Source organism: Canis lupus, chromosome 32 (genome assembly GCF_011100685.1).
Source record: "Canis lupus familiaris isolate Mischka breed German Shepherd chromosome 32, alternate assembly UU_Cfam_GSD_1.0, whole genome shotgun sequence".
NCBI lineage: Eukaryota > Metazoa > Chordata > Mammalia > Carnivora > Canidae > Canis > Canis lupus.
In genome coordinates this window covers 31,219,682-31,236,155 of record NC_049253.1, presented here as the reverse complement: position 1 = coordinate 31,236,155, position 16,474 = coordinate 31,219,682, and the positions used below count along the sequence as shown (strand labels likewise).

General features: G+C 39.2%; 1 long non-coding RNA gene across 1 annotated transcript in view; it reads left to right on the top strand.

Moving 5' to 3' along the window:
- The first annotated feature begins 2,484 nt into the window (after positions 1–2,484).
- LOC119867149 overlaps positions 2,485–16,474 on the top strand; it is a 39,867-nt gene continuing 25,877 nt past the window's right edge. Inside the window, exons 1-2 of the long non-coding RNA XR_005382550.1 lie at positions 2,485–2,573; positions 13,517–13,581. This is a non-coding gene — a long non-coding RNA (uncharacterized LOC119867149). The remainder of the gene's footprint in view (positions 2,574–13,516; positions 13,582–16,474) is intronic.

The window sequence follows — 16,474 nt, the reverse complement described above, 5'->3', positions numbered from 1 at the left end:
GGGCGTGATCCTAGAGTCCTGGGATCGAGTCCCACATCGGGCTCCCTGCATGGAGCCTGCTTCTCCCTCTGCCTATGTCTCTGCCTCTGCCTCTGTGTGTGTGTGTCTCTAATGAATAAATAAATAAAATCTTTAAAAAATAAAAATAAAAAAATAAAAACTAATAACTTAAAACTGCCACACACACACACACACACACACACACACACAAACAAATGGTCCACAAAACATTCTCCTTTCCTTCTGAAGGTTTTACAAAGCATTGTTCTCATTAACCAGTCTTTTACTATTAAATGGCCAATTGACACAAACAGTTCTGAGACTGTGCCTCCACCACTGATTAAGTCTGGGGTGGCAGGTATTGGGGATAATATCCATTTAGCCTTCTGAGCTTTCTGGGCAGACTTGGTGACTTTGCCAGCTCCAGCTGCCTTCTTGTCCACTGCTTTGATGACACCCACAGCAACCGTCTGTCTCATGTCACAAACAGCAAAACGGCCCAGAGGAGGACAGTCAGAGAAGCTCTCAACACACATAGGTTTGCCAGGAACCATATCAACAATGGCAGCATCCCCAGATTTCAAGAACTTGGGACCATCTTCCAGCTTTTTTCCAGAATGACGATCTATCTTCTCCTTCAGTTCAGCAAACTTGCAAGCAATGTGAGCTGTGTGACAACCCAGCACAGGTGCATATCAGCACTGATTTGGCCTGGATGGTTCAGTATAATCACCTGAGCCATGAAGCCAGCCTCTTCCATGGGTGGGTCATTTTTGCTGTCACCAGCCACCTTGCCACGACGAACATCTTTGACAGATACGTTCTAGACATTGAAGCCCACATTGTCTCCAGGAAGAGCCTCACTCAAAGCTTCATGGTGCATTTCAACAGACTTTACTTCAGTTGTAACATTGACCGGAGCAGAGGTGACCACCATGCCAGGCTTAAGAACACCAGTCTCCACTGGACCCACTGGGACAGTACCAATACCACCAATTTTGAAGACATCCAGAGAGGCAAACGCAAGGGCTTATCAGTTGGACCAGTTGGTGGCAGGATGCAATCCAGAGCTCCAAGCAGTGCGGTTCCACTGGCGTTCCCATCTTTACGGGTGACTTTCCATCCCTTGAACCAAGGCATGTTAGCACTTGGCTCCAGCATGTTGTCACCATTCCAACCAGAAATTGGCACAAATGCTACTGTGTCCGGGTTGTAGCCAATTTGCTTAATGTAGGAGCTGACTTCCTTAACGATTTCCTCATATCTTATCTGGCTGTGGGGTGGTTCAGTGGAATCCATTTCGTTAGCACCAACAATTCATTGTTTTACTCCCAGTGTGTAAGCCAGAAGGGCACGCTCACGGGTCTGCCCATTCTTGGAGATACCTGCTTCAGATTCACCAACACCAGCAGCACAATCAGGACAGCACAGTCAGCCTGAGATGTGCCTGTAATCATGTTTTTGATAAAGTCTCTGTGTCCTGGGGCATCAATGATGGTCACATAATACTTGCTGGTCTCGAATTTCCACAGGGAGATATCAATGGTGATACCACGTTCACGTTCAGCTTTCAGTTCATCCAAGACCCAGGCTACTTGAAGGAGCCTTTTCCCTTCTCAGCAGCCTCCTTCTCAAATCTTTTGATAGTTCTTTTGTTGATCCCACCACATTTGTAGATCGGATGGCCAGTAGCGATAGACGCCTGAATCTACATGTCCAATGATTACCATGTTGATGTGAGTCTTTTCCTTTCCCATTTTGGTTTAGGTTTAGCGGTGGTTTTCACAACACCTGTGTTCTGGTGGCAGGCCGTTGCCACATAGAGATAAATTCTTAACGTTGGAGGCCAACAAATAGCATTTATGATATTCCAAGCTGTTAAAAAATTGCTTAGTGAACCAAATAATGCACTGTAAGTTTACAGTGAGGATTTGGTGTCATCCAAAAAACAATAATCCCAGTAGAATTTTTTTGTCGTTTACTCAAACTCATGCTGTGTTTTTGTTAACTTCAAATTTAAGCTGCCTTTCTCCTATAGCTTTTTTTTGTTTCTTTTTCTCTTGTGTTGTTTTATCTCTTTATTTACTTGCATAATTAAGCAGAAATACATGCAGCCTTGAGTTTTTCAAGCCCTCATCCATACCATAGATTGTATTGAATTCTCTCCCCATCCCCTTTTCCTTAGAGGCCTCCCTCTTAGAGGTCTCTATTCTCCTTTGCTAGTTTTAAGATCTTTGTTTTCTATGCCTGCTATTTCTGGCTCATTGTGTTGGCTCCTATGCTGGATATTCTCCATTTGTCTCTCTGGATGCACTTTCCACCCTTCATCCTGAGGTATGCCCCAGGAGGGTGGTTTTATGGACTACAAAAATAAGCCCCCACCCTCACCCCTCTGGCTCCCAGTAGTTGTGTTTAAACAATGGAAGGCCTCATAATAGAAGGTGGGAGGAAGGTAAAATTGCGCTGTTTATTCCTATGGAAACCCCCCTGCTGAGCCATGTATGGGCAGTGGTTGAATTTCTCTACAGAGAATCACAGCTCCTACTAGGCTTAACAAGTATGAATAAAGCTTAGTGAGTATTCTTGCCCTTACACACCTAGGGATAGTAGTTGCTTCTCACTGTTCCTAGACTCAGGGTGGCTCCTTATTTCTGATTGGATTCCTCCTAACACTGACCACACCAGTGTAAATTATCTGTGTCTCTTTTAAAAAATATTTTATTTATTTACTCATGAGAGACACAGGCAGAGAGAAGCAGGCTCCATGCAGGGAGCCCGATGTGGGACTCAATTCCGGGACTCCAGGATCATGTCTTGGGCCAAAGGGAGGGGCTCAACCCCTGAGCCACCCAGGCATCCCAAATTATCTGTCTTAAGCTCTTTTTGATACTCATTTTGGGGTACTGTTTTGTATCTATGAGTAACCTGACTGATACATGCCCCCATGTCATTTTCTTCTTAGTAGATGAATATATGCATTCAGAGAAGAGATCAATACTTTTGCTTAACCTCCTGTTATGATTGGTAGTTGGGAGAATAGGTGAATCAGGATCAGAATATAGGTGATATTTGAAGCATGGAATAAGGATGAGATGACCCCAAATTATGTTTTGGAGCATAAGTTACATTTTTGCCTATCTGGTCAGGCCTATATTAACAATTTACCTTTAAGAAGTTAATCAGTGGGGATCCCTGGGTGGCGCAGCGGTTTGGCACCTGCCTTTGGGCCAGGGCGCGATCCTGGAGACCCGGGATCGAATCCCACATCGGGCTCCCGGTGCATGGAGCCTGCTTCTCCCTCTGCCTGTGTCTCTGCATCGCTCTCTCTCTGTGACTATAATAAAAAAAAAAAAAAAAAAAAAGTTAATCAGTGGAATGTGAGCACATTTAGAGAATTTAGCTCAAACTGAGTATGTTAGGATTTTTTTTAAATCAACTTATTGATCTTGAATAAGACTAAGTAAATAACTGATTAGATAACTTTTCATTCATAAGTAGGGGAATTCTCTTTTTGGAGATTATAGGTTGATTGCTTGTCAGCTTTTTATATCTTCAAAGTGTATTATTACTATCAATAGAATAGAGCATAATGTCATTTATATTGGAGATTTTTAGCTGAAAATTTAATTATTGCATCAGCTGTAATTAATAACACACATAAATATACATATATTTTAAAGGGCAAGATATACACCAGAATTGCATTCTTATGGTTATTTTAGGGAAATAATAAGTAGAGTGGAATTTATGTGTCTTGAGAAAAATGTAAGTGATATCAGAGACTTTATAGAGAAGGATAAGTTGGGACTCATCCTACCACTAAGTTAAGTGCATAGTCACAGTGGATTGCAGGATACACAAGACTGCTCTATCTGGTCTGAACTTTTACCCTCACTAGCCTGCCATGACATTGTTTTCCAACTCTCTCAAAATTCTCTTTATTCAAGTCATTAGTTTGGTTAGATAATCAAGTCATGGAGGGGAGGAGAGAGAACAGGTACAGTGTGGTGTGGTAACTACGCCAAAATCCTTGAGTCCATTGATAGGGGTTGAGATGGGGCACATAGGCTTATAATAAAACTGCTCCTTCCCTAACAGAAGCTAAGAGAAGAATATTAGATTAGGACCATTTTACTTCTAACTTTTTATTCTCATTGTTAGGAAGCCCTAGAAATCCATTCCCCCTACCTATTAATATAGGGTATCAGCAGCATCTGCATCATATCTCCCTGGACTACTTTATTATCCCACTTATGTCTATTTATTTCAGCCTCCAAAGGAGTCTCCAGACATCCAGGTCACCTCTCCTCTCCCGCACTCTAATTCCCATTGCATTCCATATACTCCCGTTCTGTTCCTTTCCCTGCCTTTATCCAACTTCTAAAATTCTTCCACAGCACCCTTTGGAATTTGAGTTCTATTGGAAGTAAGACTCCTGTTCCTCAGCCTATTCTTTGAATATTCTCTTCATCTTGCTCTAAAAGAAACCTGGCTCCCTCCTGAAGTTTCTGCTTTCCTAACATCTGTCTCAAATGATGGCTGTTTTTTTTTTTTTTTTTTTTCCATAGCTTTCTCACCATTGGGCCTGAGACTGAAGAAGGTCTTCTCCTTGCACCTTATTGCTGTTTCTAGACCATTCTCCTTTTCTCCTACCTATGGCCTCTCAACATTGATTCTCATGCTGTCATATTATATCTGTCATTGTCCCCTGTTATTGCCATCATTGACTGATTCTCCAGGCTTTTTCCCTTATTTTCTATGGTTTTACTTGTGGCTCATTTTTGCTTTCTGTAATATACTCATAATTCTTGCTAATTTTAATACGGACACAAAGAATCCTTCTAACATCCTGACCTGTTAGTTCCTTGAACTCTTCTTTAATGAACTTGTCTCCAGCCTAGTGTAGCCCCTTATTCTCATGGCTATATACTAGACGTTGTCATTAGTCTTAATTCCATAATTTTAATTTCTTTTTTTTTACATTTTTTATTTAAATTCTAGTTAACATATATTGTAATATTGGTTTTAGGAGTAGAATTTAGTGATTCATCACGTATAAATAATAGCCAGTGCTCATCATAACAAATGCCCTCTTTAATACCCACCCCCTATTTAGCCCATCTCCTACCTACTTCCCTCCATTGACCCTTTGTTTTTTCTCTATCATTGATAGTATCTTATGGTTTGCTTCCCCCTCTCTCTTTTTTTTTTACCTTCCCATATGTTCATTTGTTTTGTTTCTTGAATTCCACAGATAAGTGAAATCTGTGGCTTAGCATAATACCCTCTAACTCCATCCACATTGTTGCTAATAGCAATATTTCATTCTTTTTGACGGAGGAGTAATATTCCATTAGGTATATATACCATCTCTTCTTTATCCATTCATCAATGGGCTCTTTCCATAATTTGGCTATTGTTGATAATACTTCTATATACATTGGGGTGCATGCATCCCTTCAAATTTGTATTTTTGTATTCCTTGGGTAAATACTTCATAGTGCAATTGGTGGGTCATAGGGTAGTTCTATTTTTAACTACTGGAGGAACCTCCACACTATTTTCCAGAGTGGCTGCACCAGTTTGCATTACCACCAATAGTGCAAAAGGTTTCCCTTTCTCCACATCTTTGTCAACTTCTGTTGTTTCTTGTGTTGTTAATTTTAGCTATTCTGACAGGTGTGAGGTGGTATTTCATTGTGGTTTTTATTTGTATTTACCTGATGGTAAGTGATGTTGAGAATCTTTTCATGTGTCTGTTGGCCATCTGGATGTCTTCTTTGGGAAAATGCCTATTCATGTCTTCTGCCCATTTCTTTGACTGGATTTTTTGATTTTTTTTGGGTATTGAATTTGTCAAGTCCATTATAGATTTTGAATACTAACCGTTCATCAGCTATGTCATTTGCAAATATCTTTTCCCCTTCCATAGGCTGTCTTTTAGTTTTGTTGATTATTTCCTTTGCTATGCAGAAGTCTTTTATCTTGATGAAGTCCCAATAGTTCATTTTTACTTTTGTTTCCCTAGTCCCTGGCAACATGTCTAGGAAGAATTCACTCTGGCTGAGGTCAGAGAGGTAGCTGCCCGTGTTCTTCCCTAGTATTTTCATGGTTTCCTGTCTCACATTTAGATCTTTCATCCATTTTGAATTCATTTTTGTGTATGGTGCAAGAAAATAGTCCAGTTTCATTCTTCCACATGTTGCTCTCCAGTTTTCCCAACACCATTTGTTGAAGAGACTGTCTTTTTCCATGGATATTCTTTCCTGCTTTGTTGACGATTAGTTGACTATACAGTTGTGGGTCCATTTCTGGGTTTTCTATTTTGTTCTATTGATCTATGTGTCTATTTTTGTGTCAGTTCCATTCTGTCTTGATCACTACAACTTTGTAATAGAGCTTGAAGTCCAGAATCATGATGCCTCCAGCTTTGCTTTTCTTTTTCAGGATTTCTTTAAGCTATTTGAGGTCTTTTGTGGTTCCATACATATTTTAGGATTGTTTGTTCTAGCTCTGCGAAAAATTCTTGTAGTATTTTGATAAGAATTGCATTAAATGTATAAATTGCTTTGGGTAGTATAAATATTTTAACAATGTTTGTTCTTCCAATCCATGAGCATGGGATTTTTTTCCATTTCTTTGTGTCCTCTTTAATTTCTTTCATCAGTTTTCTATAGTTTCCAGAGTATAGACCTTTCACCATTTTGGGAGACTTATTCTTGAGTACCTTATTATTTTTGGTGCCATTGTAAATGAGATTGATTCCTTTATTTCTTTTTCTGCTACTTCATTATTGGTGTATAGAAATGCAACAGATTTCTGTATGTTGATTTTATATCCTGCAATGTTGCTGAATTCATGTATTAGTACTAGCAATTTTTTTTGGTGCAGTCTTTTTGGTTTTCTACATAAAGTATCATGTCATCTGAAAATAGTGAAAGTTTGACTTCTTCTTTGCCAATTTGGATGCCTTTTATTCTTTTTGTTGTCTGATTGCTGAGGCTAAGACTTCTAATATTATATTAAATAGTAATGGTGAGAGTGGACATTCCTGTCTTCTTCCTGACTGGGTAGAAAAAGCTTTCAGTTTTTCCCCATTAAGGATGATATTAACTGTGGTTTCATTCCTTTATCTTCTTTTTTTTTCTTTCTTTCTTTCTTTCTTTCTTTCTTTCTTTCTTTCTTTCTTCTTTCTTTCTTTCTTTCTTTCTTTCTTTTTCTTCCTTCCTTCCTTCCTTCCTTCCTTCCTTCCTTCCTTCCTTCCTTCCTTTCTTTCTTTCTTTCTTTCTTTCTTTCTTTTCTTTCTTTTTTTTTAATGTATTTTATTTATTCCTGAGAGAGAGAGAGGGGCAGAGACACAGGCAGAGAGAGAAGCAGGCTCTATGCAGTGAGCCTGATGTGGGACTCGATTCCGGGTCTCCAGGATCAGGCCCTGGGCTGAAGGCGGCACTAAACCACTGAGCCACCAGGGCTTCCCTCTTTTTTTTTTTTTTTTTTCTATACTCACCCAATGCTGTCATCTAATATCATGCCCATGGTTCCTAAGTCCAGACTTTTCTTCTGAACTCCAGATTCATATATACAACATTCTACAATACATCTTCATTTGGATGTCTATTGGACATCTAAAAATCATCATGTTAAAGCCTGAATTACTACTAATCCCCTGTCCTTTACCCATAGCCTTCCCATTTAGGTTGATGGCAATTCTGTCCTCAGGGTTAGTTACTCAGGCCAAAATTCTTGAAATTATCTTTGACTTCATTTTGCCTTAGTAGCTTATACCCAATTCATTAAGAGATCTTTTGGTTCTGCTTTCAAATATATCTAGGGCCCAGAGTCCTTACAATAGTCTCTGAGGCCCTTAGCACTCAGGCCTCTATGACCACCATGACCCACCCACTCTTCTACCTTCCCATTCTATTCCACGAAAAAAGCCATGCTGGCTGGCCTTCTGGATGTCCTCCCAACATACCAGGCATCTTTCTCTTTAAGTGGCTTTTTTCAATTGTTATTTCTCTAGAGTTGTTTTCTCTCAGATGTTCAGCTGGTTTCTTTGGTTTTTTTTTTTTTTTTTTTTTTTTTTTCTAAAATAATACTTTCCCAAGGAGATCTACTTCAAGTAACACCCTTATCCCCATACTTTCTACTTTCCATAGTCTGCTATATATAGTTCAGATATGAGAACTTTTCCCTTAAAAAGCTTCCTCATTTTTCATCTGTATTTTCCAAATCAAAGATTTGAAAAATGTATCAAGGGAATATATTTACTCTGAAATAATTTGTGTATGTGCCTTTTATACTTTTTTGAGTTTGTTTAGTAGAAATGGGATGTATCGCATACAATTGTAAAAAAAAAAACTTTCTTGAAATGTAATAAAAATATCAATAATGCAACTTCTTAGAGACTTGGGCCCTATGGTAGCCACAAGAAGAGAAATGACTATTGTCCCACTAATAACAATTGTTAGGCAACTTTCCATATTTCAGCTACTATGAATAGCTAATATTTACTAAGTACCTAATAAATGTCAGGCATTGCTCTAAATGCTTTAAATATAACATGTTCTTAAGCCTTACAGGAATACTGTGAAGCAGAGCACTAATATATCTTTACCTGTGGCTTCATGGGGAAAGTATGAAGGCAGAGGGTGGACAAGTATGGAAGCAAGGGCATATGAGCTTGGCATTTGTCCTCCATTGCTCCTAATCTGTTCATCCTACCCTAAACTCTTACTGGAGAATCTGAAGAGATGATGAACCAAGAGAGAAGCAGACGGAGTTCACAGAAGTGGTCAGGGACAGAAGAAACAGGAAACATTGAGGCAGAAACCACAGAAAAAAATGGAGTGTTCCAGCAGGGTTAATGGCCTCCATTTTCTTTTGCCTTGAATAAATGTAAATATTCACCATAAATAAGTGGAAATGTCTCCTGAAGTTCTGGGACCAAGTTAAAGGCCCAGCACCAGGAGCCAAACAAGAACTATAGTGTCCAAAAATCTAATCAGAGTCATGGATGAACCAGGAATGCTGAAAAGGGAAAATGAGATTCAAAAGGGTTAGCCAACCAGGGTTCTGTTGAGCACAACTTTGCAATTGGAATCTGCATTTTCTGTCCAACACACTAAACCTTGCTTCTGTCAGATACTCAGCGCAGATGAGTAGACTGGAAGCTGGCAGCCTCGATTTCATGCTCATTGCTGATTCTTCTCCAATGTGGCAGGGATAAATGATGGAAACCAATGTGTTCATCTTTGACTCCCCTCTCTCAAGCTTCCCTATGTTCAGTTTTGTATGGAGATGCAAAGAGCTCCTGTGCTTTTTGTAACAATGGAAAGATCTGATGGCATCTTTTGATATCCAAAGTTGTGAGAGCAATGTTCCAATGCATAGTTTATCTTGACACTCTTCTGCCCTGTGGCTGTACTTGATGGGAAGGGGACCAGTGCTCTGGTAATAATTAATTAGTAACTGACTCATTCTGTAATTGGAAATGCATCAGGAGTCTGAGAATGATAATGCTGCCTCAAAGTCCTTTGTTTATGAAGTGTTTTATAATAATTTGAAAAATCTACCTGTTTTTACACAAACCTGTGAGGTAGGTTATTTTTACTGCCATTCTCATGATGAGAATGGGGAGCTTGGGTAACTCCTACAAGATCAAAAGAGAAGTTCTTGGCTTAGTCAGGATGAGAACTCACAGTCCTTGTTTCACCAGATTATTACCCTTTGAGTCACATAATTATAGTGACAAATGGAATGACCAGAGGTAATGTGTTAAGAGGTGAGGTAGCCATAGAAGTCCATTGATGCAAAAAGCTGAAAGGCAAAAGGGGCCATTATTCAGGCAACAAATATAGACTGTGCCATGCTTTTAATCCACCAAGGACAAGTGAAATAAATACATATTTGTTTTTTTTCATTGTTGTTATCTGTGTGGTCTCTATTGTCTGGACACTGACCTTGCTTTTAGGTTTGTCAAGAGACTCCACAGTACCTCTTATCATTGGTAGAAATGAAATAGGTAGGGCTTGATGTTCCTATGGTGTTCCAGGTTTTCACGCTTCATACTCACAGGGCAAATGGTGAGTGGATAATTAACTGATAAAAAAGATCAAAACACAAGTAGAGGTTTTAACAACGTCATTCTGCCTTTGCTTTTATTTTTCTTTTATTTTTTAAAGATTTTATTTATTTATTCATGAAAGACACACACAGAGAGAGAGGCAGAGACATAGGCAGAGGGAGAAGCAGGCTCCATGCAGGGAGCCCGATGTGGGACTTGATCCCAGGACTCCAGGATCAGGCTCTGAGCCGAAGGCAGCTGCTCAACCGCTGAGCCATCCAGGCATCCCTGCCTTTGTTTTTAGAATCTCGTGAAATAGATTGCTCTCTTGAGAAAGAAGGACATGGAGGGTGAGAACAAAAGAGACTAATGTATCATTTTACTTGTTTTCTCAATGTGATGATTAACAAGTGGAGGAGGTCTTTACAAATTAAGTATGTGAACCATAGACGAAGCTGGAGATGGAGTCAGAAGAAAAGCTCAGGCTTTATGATTCGGAGAAAGGAATTATTTTACTTGGATGTGACACTGGAGATTTAAAAGGAAGGTCCTCATTGTCCCATTTTATTTTTATTTATTTTATTTTATGAAAATATTATATTTATTTATTCATGAGAGACACAGAAAGAGGCAGAGACACAGGCAGAGGGAGAAGCAGGCTCCCAATGTGGAACTCGACCCCAGGACCCCGGGATCACGCCCTGAGCCAAAAGCAAATGGTCAACCACTGAGCCCTACCCAGGTGCCCTCATTGTCCCATTTTAATTGCCATGCTGTCCAGGAGTGATAAGAGTGAACAAAGGCAAGCACAGTGGTGAGCGCTCTGTGACAAAACAGATGGAAAGGATGTCCTTCTGAGTGCTGGCAAGAGCAGAGCTTGTGGACAGACATGGGTAGGACTAGCCTGTAACAGAGTAATAGTCCATTTAATGCATGTGTGGGAGAATAGGGAGACATTTCTTACCTCTGCATGTTGAGAATAAGAACAATTATAAGTAAGAGAAAGAATGAATGCCTAGTTAGTCTGGAAAAAGCCTTGGGAACCCAGTGTCAAGTCAAGATGGTGCAAGGGGAAAGTAGTTCAGCCTGCCCTCCTCCCCTTGGGTGGAAAATCATCTCTGAGACTATTCAAGAATAGTTGTTGGCCATTACAGAATTATTCCTGCACATCAGCAACAGAATAGTTTCATGGAGGGAGAGAAAATTGGCCCGGTTAGGTGGCCTCCTTTGTTCTCTTGCAGAGCCTTGTATCACCCATGTGCCGGGGCTTACAGTACAGTAGTTGTGTGTGTTCTTATCTTTATACCCCCACAGATGTAGGCTCTATGAGGAGAGTGGTCTTGTCTGCTTTTTCCTAGTGGTATGTCCAGTGCCTGACACATTGTGCTTGGCACTTAGTGGATTAAGTGGTTGTTAATGGTGCAAAGGAATGAATGTTGAATCAAGAAAAGGGCTTGTACAGATAGGAGAAAAAGTCAAATTTTGGTTCCCATATCTAATCATATTGGTATTCTTTTGAGAGACATACAGTGTGTAATTAAGACTCAGGCTGCCTAGTTTCTAAATATAGTTTTGTCATCTCCAGGATGTGCCATCCCATGATGTCCCCTAACTTTATCTGTGAATGGGGACAATTATACCCACTTATATCAGTGGATATACATCAGGGATACAAGTTTGGCTGAATGTATAGAAAAGCCAAATAAGAGTACCATTGATCCATGAACAACAATAGGAATAGGGTTGGTGCCCCTAACCCCCTGGTATTGTTCAAGCATTGATTTCAATATAAATAGGATAAAAGTTTATCTTTTACTACCTAATGAGAAGTTGCTTGAAAGAGAGGTAGTTCAGAGCTGTGTGCCATATCTATGAAATCATGACCAAGGCTCTTTCTCTCCATTTTTTAAGTCAGCTTTGGAGTGTGCCTTTTACTATGGTCACCTCATGGGTGCTGAAGCTCCAGCTACTGCATCTGCTCTCCAGATGGGAAAAAGGAGATGAATACAAGCAAACTTTACATGAGAGTGATTTGTCTCCCTTTAAGGATATTTCTCAGTCTTTTTTTTTTTTTTATTTATGATAGTCACAGAGAGAGAGAGAGAGAGAGAAGCAGAGACACAGGCAGAGGGAGAAGCAGGCTCCATGCACCGGGAGCCTGACGTGGGATTCGATCCTGGGTCTCCAGGATCGCGCCCTGGGCCAAAGGCAGGCGCCAAACCGCTGCGCCACCCAGGGATCCCTATTTCTCAGTCTTGACCAAAAACTTCCACTATATCTCATTGGCCAGAATGGTGTCACATGAACCCCTCCTCTGAATAGGAGTCTAGGAAATATGTCCTCTTTCTTTCAGCTGGGCATATTGCTGTTGCCAAAATAAAAAGGATTAGGCTGGTAAGAAAAAGTGGGGATTGGATATTGGATAGGAAGCTGTGTTGGAGTAGGTAAAGATACACATGATAGGTACTAAGGAAATGTTGCTGTACGCATACTTACATTAGGCTTGCAACTATAATTAAACATGTATATAAATATATAGAAATGGTAGAAATGTAGACTTGAACTTAAGATTTAGATGCTATTAATAAAAAAGAAGATATACCTTTTGGTTGGTTTCCCAGCACATGGATAATGATTAATGTTCACAGGGTATTTATTATAAATCTGGGTCTTTGTATGTATTCACTCATTTAACTCTTAACCATGACCCTGAGAAGTAGTGACAGCTATTATTTCACTTTGTGGATGAGGAAATCAAGAGTTACGTAGGATGCTACCACAACTATCAAGTGGTAGAGCTAGGTAAGATTTGGACTCAGACGATCTTTCAGAGTCTGTGCTCTTATTCACCAGTGTAAGCAAGAGAATGTCTTCCAATACAAGTGAATTTTTAGATATCTCTTTTTCTCTAAAAATTTCCTAGCTCCCTGGATGGAATAAGTTAACTCTAAAATCTTACAAATTCATTAAAACTTGTTGTGTCTCTGTGATACCATGTTCAAAATAAAGAATAAATAGCAGATGGTGATATCTGTTAGAATATAAACCCGATAAGGGAAAAGACTGCCATTTTTCTGGCTGAAGGAAGTGCCTGATTTAGTGTCTCAAATATTGTGAAAGTACTTGGCAAATCACATTTGTTGGTGAAGCCCACACTTTGACTTTCCCAGCTATCAAGGCTCAATATATAAATATGCTGCAGTTTAAGAGCTTCCTTTACAGATGGAACTAACATTATCGTCTTTAGTCAAAATGAGACTATGCTGTTTGTAAAACCATTTCAAGCTGAATGATCCCCAACCAAACAGCTTGAAAGAAAAGGCACATATGATCAGATTGCAGGCAGACACACGCACACACACACACACACACACACCTTTGTATATATTTTACATGTAGGTATTATAAGCACTCATGCTTATAAAGAAAAAATCGCCCGATTATTTTTAGAGCATCTGTCAGAAGAGGAGGACATTACCCAGGCACCCTTCCTTCCTTGAAGGAAGACACAGATGGTAAGTAGTGACTGACTATGAAGAAGTACCTGTATCTACACAACGTCAGGCAAACGAAGCCATGAGCCATTTCAGTGTTGGGGGAAGGCAGTTGAAATGCAAATACGAAAGAGAAGGAGGAGGTAGCAATTACAGGACTCACCAGCGACCAAATAATCATCAGTTATTAACCCTGAGTGAAAAGTCAGGAGCGAGGGGGCGGTTCTCACGCTGACAAACAATTGATTGGCAGTGGAAGTGGGTGTCTCTTGTAACTGCTCCTGATTGGCTGCTTTCACAGCCTTCCAAAGGGGAAGGGGAGAAGAATCAGCAGGTGGGTTGACCACAACCAGTTCTTCAACTGGAGACAGGATACTATATCTACTCTAATTAATTCCAGGGGGTGGGTGGGTTCCTTATTCCCATTCTCCCCTCGGTTGAATTTTGCTAGTTTATGCCAATCACGTTGACCTTTCACTCTGCCCTCAAAGAAACCCCTCTGCCAGGCCTCTACCAGGCCTGGTGGCTACTGCTTTTAGACACACACACACTCAGGAATCACTGAGTATTTTCTCTTTTCCTGTGGACTTCATGGGTTTGGTGGTTGTTCTTTCTTCCTGTTTGAACATCTACTGTCACAAAAGTAACTATGAGGGCCAAATGAAGCCTACCAATTCCGTGTGAGCCCTCTCTGGTACTCGTTGGCTGGTTCCTAAACTGTGATTGTTTCAGGGATGGTGGAGAGATCATTTGCTGCTCTTGGTGTGGGGAAACCCTATAATAAAAACAATCTCCAGAAAGAATATCACCTCTTGAAACATTATTAATACTGTTGTTATTGTTGAAATTATCAGAGCAATGATCTTAGGTAGAAAAACATCATGGAAGTATAGGAAATCAACTGCCTTTTGATTTCAGTAGAGAAGAGAAACTTTTTTTATCTTGTTACTGTGTCATTGCTTTGTAGTTTTTGAAAACGTGTGTAATTTCCATGAGAATGCATCTTTTCCTAAGGCTAGGAGAGATGAATGAGGACAAGAGGGCAGTGATAACTATTTGTTCCTTCCTTTTTTTTTTTTTTTTTGTTCCTTCCTTTTAATGGAAGTTTTACTTGGTATGGGTTTGTTTTTTTTTTGTTTTTGCTTTTTGGTATGTTTTGTTAAAACTTTGTAAAAGATATACACTAATGTTTGGAATTTTAAAAACATCTGCTTTTTAAACTCTTTGTAAAAATTTATTTTCATGACATTGGAGTTTTTGCTTGAGCAAGATTATTCAAGTATATTTCCATAGTGACAGGATAAAATGTATTGAATAGGTTGTTAAATCGGATTATTCTGATTATTAAAGGAAAATAGCTACTTATGTTTTTTTTTTTTTTTTTTTGGCATTCCGATTTTTAGTATCTTTTTTCCCTTTAGAAATACCCATACTTCATGAATTTGGATGATAGAAATTGGCAATATGTCATAGTTTAGGAGTAGAATTCTTCTAGACTGGTCTTAAATCAATGGTAGAGCAAATAGGTTGAGAAAACAAGGTTGTAGAAAGTATGTCTCAAAAACTAATGAAAATATAGTTTTTAACTATTCACTCATTGTCTACCCAGACGTAATTTGGAAACATATTTGCATTAAACAACTCGGTGGTTACAAGGCTTTTCTACCTCTCACCTACTAATGAGGGACATTTTATTCATCAAATATGTATTGACAATCTGTCTTGTCCCACCACCTGTGATTGGCATGAAAGATAGCAGAATGAATCAGAGAGATCTCCATCTTCGGAGAACTCAAGAGTCTAGTGACATGACCTATAGGAAATAAGTCACAATAAAAGTAGTTAATGTTCTTGTATGTGTTTGAACAAAATGTGTAGGTCACTGTAGTTCACTGTTAAAAGCTTTCAGGATTTATTCAGGAGGTGACATTTAAGTTGGGTTTTTGCCTTTTTTTTTTTTTAAGATTTTATTTATTTATTCATGAGAGACACACAGAGAGAGGCAGAGACATAGGCAGAGGGAGAAGCAGGCTCCATGCAGGAAGCCTGATGTGGGGCTTGATCCCAGGATCCTGGGATCATGACCTGAGCCAAAGGCAGATGTTCAACCACTGAGCCACCCAGGCACCCCTATTTTAATTCTTAAAACCTTAACACATTTCAATAATCTGTTGTTGGAAAACAAACCTCTGGATGAAAATACAAGTCTGTAAAAGTTTTGACTGTTTTCTTAAAGGTGATAAATACTCAATTCTGAACCTACTTTAGAGATTATTTTTCACTTGTTATAGCTATGCAAGGGAACTAGAGCAATGCTTTTCATATTTATTTTACTAAATCCCAGAACTCAGCGTGTTGGCCAAGATTCATCGGCACTAACAGCAGTTAGTACATCTTGTAACAACTATTTTCAAAATAGTCCTAAATCTTAGAAAATTGTGTTAATTGTTTATTATCATACATCAGGGCTAATATCAGATTGATAAAGTCTACAGTTATTGAGATGGACCTTTTTGGGATGTTACCCATTTTTGTTGGTCATTACTTGTTACTCTACCTCACTTGGTTTCATGAGCAGCTGACATTTTCTTTCTATTTGTGATTTCAGTGATAATTGTTTTGTCCTTGATTGATCCCATATTTATATGTCTGTTAGCCTGATGGAACTGCTTGTATTGCTGTGGCCATAACCAGTGTGTTTTAAGATGTAAATTGGAGTTAAGTCCAGCGATCAGATTATAAACATTATAATCATTCAGGATTACACTTAACAGCAGTGTATACTCCTGTGAATGATTCTATTTTTATTTCCTTATGTGACCGGCAGAGTATTTTAGTTGTGATGTTTAGATGTGGAAGAAGACATGTTGCCCTTAGTACATGGCAACAGTATCTTTTAGAATTTGCTTGAAAT